We start from the raw sequence: 16,291 nt of genomic DNA, 5'->3' as shown, positions 1-16,291 counted from the left end.
TATGAGAATCAACTTAAAGGAAATAGAAAAAAATCTAAAAAATCACCTTAAAAACCTGAAGATTAACATTTCAGTACACATATTTCATTCATTCATTTAAAAATTATTGTGCATCCCTGACGTGAGAGGTACTGTACTAAGCACAGGAATATACAAAGATGAGGAAGCACAGTGCCTCGCTAAAGACATTTAGAGCAGGAACAGAGACAGACTAGTATACCCAACGCCGATCACAGGGTCAAGTCCGAGGCAGGGGCTGGGTGGGAGGGGGTCTTCAGCAAAGGCTTCTTGAAAGAATAATACTTGGGTTGTGTCTAGGAGGAGGAGTAAATGTTCACTAGGTCAAGAAAGGAGAAACAATATTCCACAGAGACAACAGCATATGCGAAAGTATGAAGATGAGAGAGGAAATGGACATTTGGTGACCTTAATATTAGAGAGGTCAGCACAGCATGAGGATTATGTGGACAGCTAAAAGAAGTGTGCTGCACACCCTCACTCCCATCCATCTGCTGTGTCCGACAGGGCACACATCACGGGGAATCCTGGAATTCATGGTTAAGAGTTTGGACTTCTTCCCCAGGGCCATGAAGTTTTGAATGGTTCTTCTTTTATGGAGAGAAAGCTGGCATATAACATTGTATTAGTTTCACGTGCAAAACATAATGATTTGATATTTGTATATATTATGAAATGATCACCACGGTAAGTCTAGTTAACATCTATCACTACATAGTTACAACTTTTTTCCTTATGATGAGAACTCTTTTTTTTTTCTTTTTTTTTTGCGGTACACGGGCCTCTTACTGTTGTGGCCTCTCCCGTTGCGGAGCACAGGCTCCAGAGGCGCAGGCTCAGCGGCCATGGCTCACAGGCCCAGCCGCTCCGCGGCATGTGGGATCTTCCCGGACCGGGGCACGAACCCGTGTCCCCTGCATCGGCAGGCGGACTCTCAACAACTGCACCACCAGGGAAGCCCTGATGAGAACTTCTAAGATCCACTTTCTTAGCAACTTTCGAATATGCAATATATTATTTTTAACTACAGTCACCATGCTGTGTATCACACCCCCATGACTTATTTATTTTACAGCTGGAAATTTGTACCTTTTGACCACGGATGCATGATTCGATTTTAACTATTTGTTCTTTAGAAAGAGCTCTCAGGCAGTGGTGAGGAGAATGGCCTGGTGGGGAGAGGTGGGAGGCAGCATTTTCGAGGTGAGCTGTGAGGACTGAAACGGGGAGGGTCTAAACTAACACAGAGAAAAAGAGTAAGATTGAGGGATGGAACAGGAGGTCCTAGTGATTGATTAGGTGGAGGCAGAAAGGGAGACAGTCAGACCAGGACCGCTCCCAGGTTTATGGCTCGGTGGCTTAGTGAGATATGCTATGTTCTCTGGGGAAGACAGATGGAACAGTAGATATCTGCTGTGGCTGTCTGCACAGCCTCCACTTTCTCTTCTTTTCAATATTTTCTCTTTAAAAACCACCCACTCCCTGCTCTCAGGTCACTCGGTTTAGGAGGGCTTTGCTGACCACCCTACCATGTACCTCTCCCACCTCCCACCCACTCCTCACACAGACTCCCTCCCATTCCTGAAGGCTCCAGGACTGGACCCACCATCAAGGCCGAGCCAAGAAGCATGTTCCCAATCTCTGGCCATAAGAACAGGTCAGGCATGAGCATAGGATCACAAACCCAGAGTCTATTTTTGTAAGTGGTGGATTACAAAAACCTATATTACTGTGACACTAGCACCTTAGAACATTTAAATCTGCAAAAGACATTTAGGGACTTTATAGCAAATTATTTTGTGAATAATGAAAAGCCAGACCAGACTGCTTTAGAAAATGTTACTGCGGCAGATACTGGTACCTTCACTCATTAAGTTACCATTTATTGAGTACCTTCAGGGTTCTTAGACTTGTGCAACAGAAACTAAAAAAGCGTATGCTCAGGTTTGAGCCGGTCCGTACGAGGCCCTTCCATAAAGAGCAGCTCTGTGTGCTGTTGCGACTGATCGTGTGATGTGAGCAAGGCCAGGTGTTTCGGGCTGGCCTGACAGCTGCACCCGATAGTGAGGACACCACCCGAATTTCAGTCTAGCCACCAATAAAACAAGGCCGGCAAAGCAGCACCTCGACTGAGCCCTCAGGTGAAAGACGGCACAGAACGTGTTCTGCGTTCCTCTCCCCTCTAATAAAATATCCACTGACGTTTATGGAGGAGCCTGGATGATGCATCGTGCCGGCTCTCTCCTTTCTCTACTCTCCCTCCATGAGAAAACCCTGCCACTAGCATGGCTTTAACTGTCATTAATGCGCCGACATCTCTATGTAAATGTGCCTAAATTGTCACCTCCTACCCACCCTGCCTCCCAGTGGCTAGGCCCAAATAAATCTTCAAGTGTTCATCTCTGGCGGATACTGGCTGGTTTTGCCACCCTGTGTCCATTCCCAATTCTGATGGCACTGCGCCCATGTCCTTTGAGGAAGCGCCCACCTATTCCCTACTGTGTGCTGTCTTAGCAGGGCTGTCAGTCAAGGCTTCTGGCTCAGCAGCGGCCTGCCACTCACACTAGGCCCAAGGAGCTCTCTTTCCTGCTTCACTAAGTCCAAGGGCAGAGCCTTCCCTGGGCAGACCTCCAGCCGTGTGCCTCAGGAAAAAGAACTTCAGTTCCTACTCCCCAGCCCCCCAGAGAGGTTTTGTTTCTATCCTGAGAGTGGTTCTGACTTCCCTTCGACCCTTAGGATATCCTCCAGGTTGCATTTTGTTTTCTGTTGCTTTACAACTAGAGAAACTGTAGCCGTATATGACCCACTGCCATTTAAACACTAAGCAATAGTGACATTCATAGCATACTCTGCAGCTTGTAAAGTACTTTCGCATTCCATTTATCTCTTTTAATCAACCTTCCTGGAACTGAATTTTTCTCCTCCCCCCAAATAAATCACTTATTGATTTCTCTATTTCTCACAACAGCACGATCATTCTTTCAATCACTCAAGCTTTTTTAATTCTCATAATGATTCTGACTGTAATCAGTCACCTCACGATAAATCTGGGCTCTTCCAGGTCGATCCCTCCCTTTCCATTCTCTCTGCCTCCATCTTTGCAGAGCTTTCCTCACCTCCCACCGGGGACTGCTGACTCTGCTACCAACCTACTGCCTCCAGACCATCCTAACGCCGCTGGGAGAGGATATGGCTAAAATTTTATCGTTGTCACTCCTCCTCCTCTACCTGTGGTTTTCAGAACAAAGATTATAGCACAATGATTTATAGGGCAATTCCCTAGCCTCAATTCTGGGCTGTCTCCAAGTATACTATCTTATAGTACACTATCCCTCAGCACAAAACATTTGCTAGAACAAGTGTTTTCATACACGTACTAGATTGAAAAGAAATTGCTACAATTTTTTGCAGCTCCCTCTGATCGTAAGTGGAGTCTTTCAATACCCCTTGAATCTGGGGTGACCTTGTGATTTGATTTGGCCAATGGGAAGGTAGCAACTATAATACAGTACAAGCAGAGGCTTAAAGATCACCTCGAATTGGGATTTTCTCTTTCACTGCTTTTGGAGCGCTCCTTGTCTGCCACATAAAGAAGCCCACGCTAGTCAGCTGCAGAATGGGAGGCACATGCCCCAGTTACCTGTTAATGTGACCTAATAACTGCCAGACATAAATGGGGTCATCCTAGATCATCCAAACTACCAGCTGACTGAAGATAACTGAGGAACTCAACCAAGACCAGCAGAAGAACCACCTAGCTGAACTCAACCTGAACTGCCGACCACAGAATTGCAAGCTATAGCATCATTTTAAGCAACTACATTTGGGGGTGATTTGCTACACAGCAATGGATAACTGATAAAACATCTAAGCTGATTTGGTTAATTTCTCCTGGGAATTCCTTTTCAATTACTACTCAGTGTCTTGGGCACTCAATCATAAAATATCTTCTTTCATCTTTTGTACCATTATTTTTCATGTGTCCTATTTCCCCCTTGTAAGTTCCTTGTGAAGAGACTCTGCATATTTTTATATCCCATGTATGTACAAAGTGTATACACGATGACTATTCAGGAATCGATCAGTACTTTTCCAGGGCCCAGCCATCAATCATATCAATTAACATTAATCATTTCAACACATATTTTGATCATTACTTTTAAAAGCTTAAAAAAAGAGCTGATAAGGTACAAACCATAAAATATAAAATCTAGTTATCTAACCTATGTAAAGCAAAAAATCATGCATAGGGGGCTTTCCTGGTGGCACAGTGGTTGGGAGTCCACCTGCCAATGCAGGGGACACGGGTTCAAGCCCTGGTCCGGGAAAATCCCACATGCCGCGGGGCGGCTGGGCCTGTGCGCCACAACTACTGAGCCTGTGCTCTAGAGCCCGCGAGCCACAACTACTGAAACCCGTGCGCCTGGAGCCTGTGCTCCGCAGCAGGAGAGGCCACCGCAGTGAGAAGCCTGTGCACCGCAGCGAAGAGTGGCCCCGCTCGCCGCACTGGAGAGGGCCCGTGCGCAGTAGCGAAGACCCAACACAGCCAAAAATAATAAATTTGAAATAAAAAAAAAAAAGTGCCTTGAGGTTTGCAAGTTACGGCATAAATCTTGATAATAACCATACATTTAAAAAATATCATGCATAGTATAAATCATATTAGTAACCATTTCATTGATTCATTTTCAGAAAATTAATTCTTGTAAGTGGAATCTGCACACCAGTCTAAGGGGCACAAGGAAACAAGTATATAAAGGTAAAAGTTTCACAGAAGCAAATGTCTGATTTTCACCAGGAAATTATTTTTCTCCCAAGACACTTATTTCTCCTATGTGGTTTGCAACCCTAATCTGACAGACCGCCAAAAACAAGCCTTCTAAGAGTGTCACTGATTCTCTTGCTGCTGTTCAATTAGATTTTGCATTTAGAAGAGAAATTCCCTTGTGTTTCTTATAATGATGTACCTGCTCCTTGGGAGATTTCCTCTCTTGACAAGAAATGCCTTCAGTATGGCAAGAAAAACAGCTCCAGGCTTTCTCTGATAATATCAAAGATCATTTGTTTGTATTAGATGGTTATGTGGGTTTCCCTCCTCTTAAGAGCAGTAAAGTACCGTTACAATTCCTTCCCAGACAACAGCGCACACAAAGTTTCTTGGCCTCTGTTCTGCATTTCTACTATATACCTGCACAAGAACAACTACTTGGAAGTAGCAAAGCTGTGACATAGTAGACAGAGAAATTCATTTGCTTTAGTCCCTTCCTTTTGGATATCAATACACAATAAATGTCAAATCAATAAATGCAGCATCATTTCAAATCCACCATATTGTAACCTTTCCTCATGAAATGCTTCCTATAAATAAAATGAAGTTTATGTTCAAAATTGTATAGCTTATTTTTGATACTTAATTTCTAACTGAGATGTGCAAAGATCCTTAAGAGAACGACCATCGTTTTCTTCCTGTTTCTAGACCTGGAACTCCTACATATTTGGTTATGGGTAATCTTCAGTTAATACTGCCTTCCAGAGAGACTTCTGCTATGCTGATGAAAATGTCACACCTTTTCAAATAGTTTTAAGGACACCTTAAGGGTGTCTTCCTAGACTCTAACCAAGCTGAATGTAATTTAATATTGAGATTCATCAGAAATATCCAACAGACATTCTCTCCCAGATGTAAACACATTAACATACTGCTTTCCCACACCTTGTCCTCTTTGCCTTTTAAAATTTCAGTATGTACAAATGAAATACAGATTTCAACCCATTCCCAACTGGGACATCTGCTCCATAATAAGAGAAATAGGTTTTGCCTTCCTGCAGATTCAGCAAGGAAAGCCCTGCTTGAAAATGATGTGTTTAGAGTGACACCTTGGAGGACTGACATACTCTGCACACATGTAATCCTCATAAACCTCCCCAGACAGCCCTTATTTCATTTTGCAAACTGCATCCTGGCTGGGCTCCACAGCACGTGGTGTGTGGTGAGACTGCCCTGCAGTGGTTCTCCCTTCCTCTGGGCTCTTTGATGGACACTTGTCAGTAATAGCCAAGAGGAGTGGGGCCCAGCCACCAGCAAGTGAAAAACGGCCACTGATAGTAAGCTTAATTAACTTTCCCAAGGAAAGCCTGTTCCCACAGGAAAAAACACCACGTTTCCCCCCCTCCTAGCGGTCCATTGAAAATGAGCAACAATGCTGTTGCCTTTTTGTTTCCCAAAGACTTTCTTCCCCGCAAGCAGTAGCGTGTTCCTCAAAGAATGCTAGTATTTCCTGTGGAAACTGTATGGCTGCCAGTAATGGCTCATAATTTTCCCTCTTTTCTTTTCGTAAAAATGAAATAAACAAAACGTGGCATTTGACAATAGCCAAAATACCAGTTCACCTCACTTACCACCTGCAGATGAAAGTCATCACCACGGAAGAAGGCCAGGAGACAAACACTCCTGGCTAAAACTGACGCGGACGAGCCCGGGACGCAGGACGGCGCCCGAGGGTGGCGGTCGAAGCCCGGGCAAGACGGAGCAGCCAGTGGGCGCGGTGCGGCTGAGCGAGGGGCTCCCCTTGGGCCGTGGCAACCCCAGGCGTCCCTCTTCTGCGATTACTATTATTGTTGGTGGTGCTGTTGCTATTACTATTACTTCGCCCCTCATTATCTCAGCTCTTAGGAGCCGCGGCACTGCCCATCCCTGCCTCCGATACGATCCCAGGTAGCAGCAAGAATAATACCCACACGAAACCGGCAAATGAAAAGAACAATCCTTTGGAAATTGAGGCGGGGGCTGTTCCCCCCTCCCCCAAGGAGAGTAGCCGCTTGGCAGCTGCCGCCGCCGTCGCTGTAGAGACCTCCCCCCAAACCCTTTCTGCAGAGGCACCGCTGCTACTCGAGCAGCCGGGACTCGCGGCACAAAGGGGGCCCGGGGCTCGGTGGCAGCCAGGGCGACACCCGCCCCGGTTGCCCGGTGCAAACTTGGAAAGGCTCAGCCGCCCGCGGCGCCGCCCCCCACCTCCCCGCGGCGCCCGCCCAGGACCTGGACTCACCGGGGACGCCCGGCGCTGCGGCGGCTCGGGAGCGCGGACTACGGACGGACGGACGGACGGATGGACGGCGGCGGCGGGAGCAGGAACCGCCGCAGCCGGAGCGGGCGGGCGGCGGAGGCGCTGCCGCGGCCCCGCTACGTCACAATGCGGCCGGGCCTCCGGCGCCTTTCCCCGGGCCCCGCAACAGACGCGAGCGGGCGGGGGCGGCCCCGGGGCGGCGGGCGCGGAGCCGGCGCGGAGGGAAGCGGGGCGCGGCGCGGGCGCACCTCTGGGATGGGGGCGCGGTCACCGCTGCCCGGGCTTCAGGGGCCGCCGTGCCCTCGCGTTGCAGTGCGCCGGGTGCCCGCCCCCCCGGCCCGCGAGCCCCCTCAGCCTGACTGACGGCGACCCTCCCCGCGGCGCCCCCCGCGCGGCCCGCGCCCCGACCGCGCCGCCTCGTCGCCCCGGACCCCCGCCCGCCTTCCTGCCCGAGGCGGTCAGCGAACCTGCTCTTTCTTCTGTACCTTTCGCTCTGGTACCTCTGCTGCCTTTGCCGCCCCTCAACTGGCTTTCTCCGCTCCTCCCCTCCTACTTTTTGCCCCGCTCTCCCTTTCTCCTCCGCCTCCCTCCCCCGCTTGGCGGCCTCTCCCCCCGGAGATGAAATCGCCCCTCACCGTGATCCCTGCGTCAACTGCTGCCACCTCATTGGTCCCCAAACCATTCCAGGGTTCCAGCCTCAGCCAGGAAAAGAGACTCGGGGAGGGCAGGGGGGGGGGCAACGGAACATGGGCACTGTCCTGGGAAATTGCTGTGCTTCGGGAGCCCCTGGCAGAGTCCTCAGGAGCTAGCACAGTCCTCAGCCCCCAATCCTCCCCCGCCCCACGCCAGGCTTGCCCACCCTAGAGGACTTCGCCAAGGAGGGAAGGGCAAGGGGGCTTTGCCCGGAATGTTCTGTGCTCAAGTGTGGGTGGTGGATGGAGGAGACTTTGGTCTAAGCGAATGGCTTTTTAATTCAACAACATTTAATACACCAACGGCCCTGCAGTAATATTAACTTTACTCTTAGCGTCTCTTTCTTAATTGGGGGGGGGTCGGGGTGGGGAGCTGCTGGATTAGGCATCCACAAGTCAGCAGTGGTGACTGCCTCTTTCCTTCCTTGTTTCCGAAATGAACTCAGGAGGAGTGGAAGCATTTATGCTAACCTTGGCTCCCGATCATCTCGCTTTCGCCCTCTGGAAAGCTTTCAATGGTTTTTAAGAAATCTCTTTCCCGGGAGAGACGTCTCAGAGAAGCTCACTCAGCAAAGCCATTGAGGGCCACACTCTTGCTCCTGGGTGTGGCTGCTCGCCTGATGCTGCTCCAGAGAAAAGTGCGAGGAAGCAAGTTCTCGTCTGTCCGCTTAAGGGCCTCCTCCTTCCCCTGCCAGTTCCAGAAGACAAGGGTGGCGCCACGATCCTGGGAAATTCGGCCCTATCTGGGTTAGTGGCAATGGGAATGTATAGCATGTGTAAGACCGTCACTGAAAACATATTACCAATAAAAAAGGAAGGGCCTGGTTGTTTAAAAACTGTGGTTCCCTGGATGACTAGCGAAATATTGCAAACAGTGCCTATGTAGTCCAGGGGCTGCTTTGTTGGCATTTCAGGAAAGAGGCCATTGTACTATTTGGAGGACATGGCCCAGCAATCCCTGCCCTGGACCTATTTGGAGGAGTACAATAGTCACTGAAATAAGGACTACCTTGAAGGCGCGCAGAAGACATTTCACATGCTTTTAATTCCATTTCCTATTGAGAAACTAAATTTCTCTCTCTGCTTTTTGACATAAACAGCCAAAAGCATGTTCTGCAGTGTTATAATTTGTTTATTGTAATTTATCATATATAAGACTTTAAGTACATACATGGAAACTGGCTTCACAATTTAAAAAATACACATTATCCCTCAGAAGATATAAAATCAGATGACATCATATGGCACTAAAAATACTTGAAAATATTGGGTTTAATTCTTTCACATCTGGTTAAAATAAAAATGCCTTTTTTTTTTTTTTTTGCCTAGTATAAACTCTAAGAAAAGCACATCTTGCTTCCATCCAGTAGATATGGATGGAGTTGGTGTCACCCTTGATATGTTCTATACACAACATACTTTTATTGCCATCCTCTTAAATATTTTGACAGCCTGCTTTTTTAAAAATCAAATTTTAACTTATTGAACGAGTAATTTTTTGAACAGTTATAAATGGCTATTTCCTTCCAACTGCCCTAAACATCTACTCTCTCTAAGAATAAGCCAGGTGTTAACTCAGTGTAAATAGTTCAACAAGAACTATTCTGAGTATTCTGATTCTGTTGCACGGTCAGAAAATGGGTTGTCAGAGGAAAGAAAATTTTGTTTTTGTGTAGCCAAGGAATAGCATGCCATAGTCTAAAAGAGCAACCTTTGAGATATTGTTTCAGATATTTTCCCCGTTTGCTTTTTTAGTTCTTTTGTTATGGTTCATTCTGTTTCTAACATGTTTTTGATTACATGTTCACCATTGTTTCCATGTGATTATTTTTACACTGTAAAAATAAACCTGTGCTTATACACAGTTTCCCACATAGGTGATGAGTTTGCTTTTACTTGGACTGTTCGTTGGTTTGCTTCTCCTGTGCACAGTCTTGCCAAATCCTAAACCACAAATTGATATACCAAAGTGTGGAAGTAGTGAAGTAATTGGGATTAAAACAGAGCTAGATTTTAGACTGGATGGCAAGAAAGCCAGCTTCCTCAAAATAACACTGACTTCTTATCAAGCTAATAAACTGTTCTGCCCACTCCTTCCGTGGCTTCTTACTACCACCTAGTCTCTAATACTCAGTTTCCTATTCCAGCAGGTGCCTCTACAGGCTAGTACTAACTATGGAATGGTTTACCAGCCATAGCTACTAGATTATTTTTAGAATTCCCATGCCTGTCACAGTGGAGTATGCAACTCTTAGAGCATTTAGTATATTTCTGCTTCATGTCCATTTCTACTCCCCTTCTATTCAATTGTCAGTTTCCATTAAATGCCAGGGAGTTCATACTACTCATAGTTGGATCTGTGACACTGAGCAGATTTTTATATTCAAGAGTTAGCTACCGAAAATAATTAGTACAGAAATTCATTTCACCGTATATCATCTGCCAAGGAGTTGCCATGTAATTATTCATTCAATTATTACAATAAAACAGCTGCCTCTTTCTTTTTACAGTTTCCATAATGTATCTTTATTGTGCTACAAAAATTGGATAAACCTGCTACAACACTGCCAGTGATCAAATAGACGCCATTTTTTCCCCATCCTTTAAGTGTTGATTTGCTTAATAAAACATCCAACTCTGCATTAAAGGTTCAGATTTGTATTTCTCATTGCAGAGTCTGGATCACTGAAGAGAGTCCTGTTTGGGGTCCTTTCTGATTTCTGGTTGGGACCTATAATTCAGCTGGGCCAGACTGCTCTTTTATTCTGGAGTCAAGTTTGCTTTGTTTGCTGTACAAATGTACATGGTTAATTATAAGATATGTATATCAAGAATCAGATCACACTGCATCTGCAAATGTGATTGTATTAGTCATGATAGGTTAGGTTATGCTGTGGTAACAAACACTCATGCAACAACAACCTCAAACTTGCATAGATCATTAAAAATGTATTTCCTGCTCTCACTGTATGGCAATTTCAGGTCAGCTGCATCTCTGATTCATATCTTTTTCACTTTAAGACTCCAGCCTAATGAAACAGCCACTAACAGCAATGTTGCTGGTCATTCTAGTGAGAGAAAGAGAACTTGAAGGTCTTATACGGGGAATTAAATGCTCCAGCTCAGAAGTTACACGCGTCACGTCTCACAACTCATTGGCCACAACTAGTTATGTGGCTCCACTACTCACAAGAGGACAAGGAAGGGCATCCTACAATATACCCAGATATTTGGTAAATAATAAGATGAGGAGGTGTGAACATATTACACTTTACTGTAGATCTTATAAAACAGGAGAAGAATCTCTGTGCATTTTACAAAAAGCCATAGAACTGAAACATGGAAATAGATGATGAACAGAAGTATAAATTCTATAGCACTTTTACCTTCTGAAACAACCACAAAATCAAGAGCAAAGAAATGTGACTGATAAAGAATGATTAGGAGCCCAGTTTTTGAACATTTTTGAGTTTCACAGAGAAAGGAATGGTTACAGAAACACATGGTTTTACCCAGTTTTCCACCTGGTTATAGGACATTCTCACATGTTCTCCCCACCTCCTTTTCCCAGTACACACCTCCTTATCTTTGACTTGTTTGGACAGAGCTTATCTTTGCTATACCCGTGGGTGTTTGTGTGCCTGAGGTGAGAGTGACTAGGAATTTATCATTCTTCACCTGACCTGTTTTCTGTGGTCATTTCTTCACTTTCCAGTGATTTTTTTTTCCCTTCAATATTTCTTCTTTTCTCTCTTTTTGGAGCAAGTTTTAGCCTTTTGCTTCATCTTAGCACTTCTAATAAAGCTAGAATTGGAGAGGGAGGTGAAATTCAAGCCCAGGAGCTTAGCTGCTTATAATACTATAGCAACTTCAATAAAAGATTGGGTGTAGAAGAAATTTTATGCATTGTTAACCTGATTCACTGAGATATTCCTGAGATTCCATTTAATCCTATTACTGTGCTTTACCTACCCTTACAGATCATTGGCAATTCTGTTGTTGGTATTTTTAAATGGAAAAAATTAGACCATGTACAAAAATGCAATCAGATGAATGTCTTGCCATGTGTTCTGAGACAGCCTGGGGCAAAAACGCAAAGAAAGTATCCATCAGGGATTAAGGGGTTTTGGATAAATCAACTGATTTGGGACCATGATTTTCCCCTGTGCTCCTCTTCCATAATGAACCACCAGCAGGGAGCAAATCTGCTGTAAAACTGCTGGGATACCTAGAGGAACTCTGGATTCAAACTCTATACAAAGTTTTCATGGCTGGATTTAACTATACTTACTTTAACCCCGTAGTTGGATTTGTGCAGGTTCACACGTTATTCTACCTGAAGTTGACTTGGGCTCACTCTTCACCGTGGCCCTAAGAGCCACTCTGCCCATTCTTAAGCTTCATCCACAAACCTTCAGTTGTGATTTAAAAGTGATATTTCTGCAGCAACCTGAGCCCAGTGGACTGGTCTCTTCTTCCAGGGACTCCACCCACATCGTCTTCAGTAGGTCACTTTTTCCAGGTTACTTTTTATGGAAAGCCTTTTCTGTCCCAGAGTGGCTTGATGCATTCAGATCTATTTGAACTAATCTTCCTTTGGGTCACGTCACATCTCCCTACGTGTCCACTGATGCCTCCAGTCTGAATCCATTTGCCATTGATCATGGTGAAGCCAGCCTGAGCCCTGCGTTCCCAGAAATCAGCGATGGTTGAGAAGGGCCCCCACCGTTTTGTGTTCCAGAAAATAACTTACCACAAAAAGCCACCTCCCCGTGAGCAAACTCATGGTCCAGTCTTTCTCATGACTCCATAAGATTTGCACATGACTCTCTTGTTTACCTACGAGGAGGCCAGACTTTCCCCTTTCTGCCTGAATGTGCTGACAAGACTAGACCCAGACCCTCCAACTTCCCATTCTTTGTCTCATGAATGAATAGCTGAGATTAGAACTGTTTGTCCCACTACAACTTGCTAGACACAGAGAAAAACATTTCCTGTTCAGCTAACTGACCTAGACTTCCCCTGATTACAGCAATCCCAAATGTAACTCATCCCACCTGTAACTAGTCTATTCTTCCCTATAAAAGTCTAACGCAACATCACCCCTCAGAAACACCCTGATACTCAGAGTTAGGGTGGTCTTCCAATTGCAATAGCCTGAATAAAATCAATCTCACTTGTCTGGTTTTTGTCTTTAATACCATCTTTTCCCCCTTTTAAATTCCGGTCTCCTTTTGTCATCTTCGTTAATAGCTACTCTAGTCACTGACGTGAATTGATGTCATGGATCTGTTATTTAACTCTAAAATGGTTTTTTCTAAGCAGTCTTTTACATCTAACATTTTTATCTCTAAGGGAAATACTTCACACTCTATAGCAAAAACTGGGAAGTGTTTAAAACCCTTCAAATTGTACAGCCTTATTATTCAACTTTTTCTTAGGTTTGTTTTTTTCTGTTGGTGAAATAAATACGTCAGAGTATTCAACTTAGTTTGGGATAAATGATCAGCATTCTTGCTTTCATAACATGGCATGTATATATAACAATATCTTAGTTATTAAATATTCAGCCACAGCATACTCTATGCTATGCCACTGGGTTAATATATTTTCCAGGGCTGCCAAATTAGTAATTTGCCTGCTGGGTTACACTACTTTCCAACTTGGGCCAAGAGAACAGATAAATAATTTTGGAGATGCAGACCCAGGGTGGGTGGTTTCAACAATTGGTATATCCCACTGATGAAAGCCCTCTTGAGAGAGAGAGAGAGAGAGAGAGAGAGAGAGAGAGAGAGAGAGAGACAGAGAGTCAGAGAGACAGAGAGAGACAGAGAGACAGAGAGACCCTCTCAAGGAGGGGCACCTGTAGTTTTCCTTCCAGGAATGATTCTCTGATACAGGCCAATGTGCCTAAAACCAAACATTATCTGAGGCCATCTGACCCTGACTGCAAATCATCCTGCTTCTTTCCTTTAGCAAGGAAAAAAGAGAGAGAAAATTCACTTAAGATTGGAAAACTATGGCTGTGAGGTCTTGTGAAGTTCATATTCTGTAAACATGGAGTATTCATAAGCAAGGGCACGTTTAGATACCAGAGATCTCACAAGTGTGCATAAACAGATTAAATCCCTAACTGGAGGTTTTGGTATTTGAAATGAATTTGATGACGTTGTTTTAAACAGGAACGTAGGTCAGCTGAGTGTGGTTAAATGATTTAAACGGGAACGCAGGTCAACTTGGGAACACCATGCCATGTTCACTGGGACCAGCCACGATCCCAGAATATGAAACCTAAGAAAATGCACTCCATTGATTACTTACCAATTGTAACCAAACTGTATATTTAATTGCATCTGTTCCTACAGGCAACTACAAAGTCTCTCTTCTACATTTTAATGATTTTATCATAGCATATAATCTGTGCTTTGAATATTACTTGGATTCAGGATTTCTGTTGTCTTTACAAGTAATTCATCTTTTTTCTCACCTATTCTACCTTGACACCAAAAACACACATTTGGGGATGACTGGATAGCTCTACAGATGATGCCCATGGCTATGAAATGGAATAAAATGATTTAGATTTTATGAGGATTAAACCTATAATAGACTGGTCTCTGACTTTAAGCAGCTTCTAGGGATTAATAGAACAGAAACCTTTTCCCCTTGGATAAGCTATGCAAAGACTTTAGAACTGGTTACCTCTAATTAGCAGAAGAAAGCTGTCAGTGAATGGAATGCATAAGTAATTATAATCCCCACTGTTCCAGACCAGAATAAATCCTATTTCCAAACAGGTTTTGTGAAGAAAGACCAGTTCTGAAAATGTAAGATTTTCAGTCTGCCTAGATATGACTGTCTTACGAGTTTTACTTTCTTCCACAAATTTATAGCTTCCAGTTTCCAATTCCTCATCCAGGGGACATATGGTCCTCTTTAGAAGAAAACAAGGAGAGAAAAGCTAAATACATATTGGACTGGATGAGAAAAGCTGATGGCTGATGAAAAACGTTCCTTGTAAATCATGGGAAATGTTTTAAAGGTGGTTTGTGGGAAGAATAGAGAAAGATGTAACTGTTGATAGGCTGAATGTTTTTAAACTCAAAGTCCAAGGCAGCCCTGCAGTATAGAGGTTAAGCACACTGATCTGGGAGTCAGACTCCTTGGGTGTAAATCCCAACTTCCCTTCTTACCACTTCAAAGTTACTTCATTTGACCAGGCCTTAGTTTCCACAGCTACAAAATGAGATGTTAATAGTGCCTACCCAGAAGATTGTTATGAGAATTAAATAAGCTAATATTCTAAGAAAACTTAAAATTGAACACATTAAAAAGTTTAAATAAATATTTGTTAAATAAATGTACTCTAGAAAGCCTATGGCACCTGGGTGAATTCACTGGAAAAAATGAACTCTGAAGCTGAGTGCTGCCTAGCTGGATAGAAATATCCCTATTTCTCTACTTGTATCACGGCATTAAATAGCACTAGAATTCTTTTCTCCTTAAACTACAATAATAGTACATCCTGGATTCCTATATGGTCTGTATATAGTTGTTCACAACCCCACTTTTATTATAATCATTTAGATTATTGGAAATATTATTTAGAAAACCTTTCAGTTCATGTTTTAGTATTGCCATTGGTTCCCTGACAATTTAAGATTTAAAAAAAATTTTATCCTCTAGTTTGGTATTTAACTTTCATTTGCAAACAGCATTTAACATTCTACCGAGACCTCCAATGGTGATTTGACTAACAATTCAGGAACAGGTGGAGAAGAAATATTTTTTTAAAGAAACATTTTTAGCAAAAGAAGTATCATCAGCATTTAACTCTAGGGCTGTCAATATGATTTTGATATGTTTACCATTAAAGTGATATAAATGGAAAAATACTGTTCTTGGGAAAATGCAAGGTACTTGGTTACACATTTATTCAGCAAATATTTTTGAGCACTTGCTGTGCACTGTGTTAATTGTTTAGGATATATTGGAGTGGACAGAACAGAGACATCAGACTGACCTTATAGGTAGTCAATAAACAAGTATATGTCCGTGTTGCAAAGAGCTATGAAGGCAAAAACAGATTGCTGGGGGGCAGGGGGGAAAGAAAGAGAGGACATAGTATAATGTTGGGTGGTCAGGGAAGGCCTCTGAAGTTTGAAGAAAGAAAAGAGGACAACCATGTGAACAGTGAGAAAAGAGATCCAGACAGAGGAACCAGATCCGACTGCTGAGTATCCTTCCATCAACCATGAAGAAACCAAAAGTGTTCAGAGCCATTCTCAAAAAATTAAGTGATTTAAGGAGGGCCATATGTCAGCTACCCCTTGGCCTGGTACCACATACGTACAAAAACAAAACTAATCATCAATGCCACCATTAACCATATATTCGGGAAACACAAGTGGAAATGTTGACTTATTAAAGTGCTTACAAAGCATCTATGAGAACAATATCACCGCATAGTGATAATCCCTAGACAGCAAGTCTTCAAAGAAAGTAAAAACCCCTACG

The 16,291-nt window shown here is 43.9% G+C and overlaps 1 protein-coding gene across 1 annotated transcript in view; it reads right to left on the bottom strand.

Annotated features, from left to right (window-relative positions):
• The window catches only part of SNCAIP (synuclein alpha interacting protein), a 148,842-nt gene extending 141,395 nt beyond the window's left edge, over positions 1 to 7,447 (bottom strand). The window contains exon 1 of the mRNA XM_079918025.1: positions 7,331 to 7,447. The gene's annotated coding sequence lies outside the window, so the exon portion shown is untranslated. The remainder of the gene's footprint in view (positions 1 to 7,330) is intronic.
• Positions 7,448 to 16,291: the final 8,844 nt, after the last annotated feature.

This window comes from Stenella coeruleoalba (assembly GCF_951394435.1).
Source record: "Stenella coeruleoalba genome assembly, chromosome: 3".
NCBI classification, from domain to species: domain Eukaryota; kingdom Metazoa; phylum Chordata; class Mammalia; order Artiodactyla; family Delphinidae; genus Stenella; species Stenella coeruleoalba.
The sequence above is the reverse complement of the archived record's forward strand: the minus strand, read 5'-3'. Positions and strand labels throughout refer to the sequence as shown.